Raw genomic sequence first — 2,582 nt, forward strand, 5'->3', positions numbered from 1 at the left:
TTAGGTTTTGGAGGATTCTTTACTGTTTCATGATCATAACAAAGTAACTTCTTTTTCTCAAGCTATAAAGCTCATATGTGTCTCATTTTCCAGTTTCCAGGATGAGTCAAGGCAGCCTTCTTCCAAAATTCCTATCACTTCAGATCCCACCTCCCAAAATTCCTACCACTTCTGATCCCACAACCTGAACATTTTAGAAGACTAAGGCAGCCCATATCCAATCACCTGTTAAAACTGTGGTTGAAGAAAATCTGGCTTAAAAACTTGGACCTCAACATTAACAGCAAACTTGGCTCAAGTAGTTGCTTAATCCAGGAGACCTCAACAATTTCATCTGACTCTGGTAGTGGACCAAGGATGGTGGGATTGGCATTGAAGGGCCCATGTGAGTGGGAGGAATTTATCAAGCACTTCTAATCTTCCTTAGCATGGACATCTAAAGGATAAGGGGAAATATCAAAATGCCTCATGGAGTTTTGTGCCATAAAGGCCTACTGTATTCTAAGGCTGTAGAACAAGTGCCATTTATGTTGACTTTCTCCTCCTTGATCATCATGAAATAAATGATTGCAGCAGAAAAACTACCTAAGTCCCTAAGATCAGTCTTAATCTGAGGTGATCTGAGATTTGAAGAAAATTCTGACGTTCTCATTTTATAAACAAGCAGCAAAGCTATGTTCCTATAATAGAACTATAATCTCTCCTGTTTGTATTTACATAATAATTGCTCCATCTTTTGCATTTGGCTTCATTACTTTTTTTCTACCACATCAAAAATATTTTTTACATCAGCTCCTAAGGGATTTTCCAGAGTTTGTCTTTCACTTTGACAGTCCCCCTTTTCTTCTCCTAATCAATAAAAGCCTTTTCTCCTGCAGCTAGGAATCCAGTCAAAATATTACATCGGGAGTGTGCAAGACTTCCATATTTACCAAGAGATTGTTATCATAAGGCAGAGATCTTCAGATTCAACTTTTATTTATGCCAGTCACAGGCATATGGGAATCAATGTGGGGGATTTTTCCGTCAGAGCTTTTTGCTGGACTACCAACGCTCTCCTTTCCACAGGACCCTTCCCTATTCTCTGCCCATTTCGCTGAGCTTGTTTCTGCCTGCTTTTTTTTATCCCACCGGACTGCCCAAACACTCACAGAGGCAGTCGATTCTGTAATTTCAAAGAAAAAAAAAATAACTGAGATGAAACATGTTTTCTCTTTAAGGGTGACCTTTGACCTTTCCTTTCCATACACCTGACCACCTGACACCAAAGACTTTAGAGAAAGACTTGCCTGAGATGGGATGCCAATGTTGTTTCTCTCTCTTTCCTCTCTCTCTCTTTCTGCCCCCCCCCGCCCCCACCCCCTTCTCAGAGGCTGAACTGAATGAAAAGTTGTTGCAATAATCGCAGCTCCCTGCTCCGCCAGGGCTGAGGGAGGCGGGCGGCGGAACATGGAGGGTGTTTTGTTAAATGCTCCCGTCGTTTGCAAGGGCTGGGACTTGATAAAAGGAGGCCGTTTTCTGAAAAGATTTGATTGAAATGGCGTGTGCCTGGGCTGATGGGAGCCAGCAAGGGACAAAGCGCCGCGAATCCATGGACACTCGAGCAATTATGCCTCCACGCTGAAGGTGGATTAGCGCGCTGGAAAGAAGCATATGTTTGGCCCGGGGCGACACTTCCCCCCGGCTGAGCTTAGAGAAAGGGAGCGCGGAGAGCGGCTGGACCCGGAATATCAACTATCTGCGAAGCCCCCCTCCCGGCCCAGCCCAGCCCAGCGTCTCCCCGCCCCCGCCGCAAAGTCGGAGCGCAGTTTTACAAAAGGAGGGGCAGCGGGGGAGGGGAAGCCCCGAGGTGCGAATGGGCCTGGGATTGGTCAGGGGAGCTACCCAAGGCTTGCAGCTCCTGTCATCCTAATGGGGATCCCTGCCTGGGTCACATAAATGCTCCCCCCCCCACCCCACCCCAGACTTGCCCACTGCTAAGGTAGTTCAGTCCTGGATGCTGGGTCACACGGGAAAGGTCAACCAAATTGTTGCAGTAAAACAAGGTGTTAATGACTTTTCAAAGACTCTGATGGTCAATGTTGCGGTGAGCAGGCGGAGCTGGGCAGCTGCGCGGGTTCCCGCCGCGCCTGGGGTCTAGCTGAGGGGCAGGCTCGGCCTGGGGAGAGGAGTCCCGCGGTCGGACGCTGGGTGAAATGGGCGAGGGTGAAAGCTCAGGGAGGCCTGGTGGGACTGAACGGGTGCGCGTCCGGACTGAAGCCGGGTGCGGCTCTATCTACTTAGACCCCCGGGCCAGGGATGCTGAAACTTCGTCCAGCATCGGGAGCCTTGGAGCCAGGGAGGTTCACCGATCCTGCCTCCAGTCGTTAATTAAAGCGCCATTTCCGTGAAAAGGGCCCTTAAAACTCTGACCTGGAGCCTGCCGGCTCCCGCTCGCTGCACCGGCAAGCGCGCAGGGAGGCTGCAGGGCAGGCAAGTCCCAAACCTCTTTCTCAGGGATTTACGGCAGTTTAATTGGGTCAAACCCGGACGCGAGCGTCGATGGCCGCCGCCCAGGCCTCCCACACCTTCCCCGGCTGCCC

Source organism: Myotis davidii, unplaced genomic scaffold, assembly GCF_000327345.1.
Source record: "Myotis davidii unplaced genomic scaffold, ASM32734v1 scaffold1413, whole genome shotgun sequence".
Taxonomy (NCBI): domain Eukaryota; kingdom Metazoa; phylum Chordata; class Mammalia; order Chiroptera; family Vespertilionidae; genus Myotis; species Myotis davidii.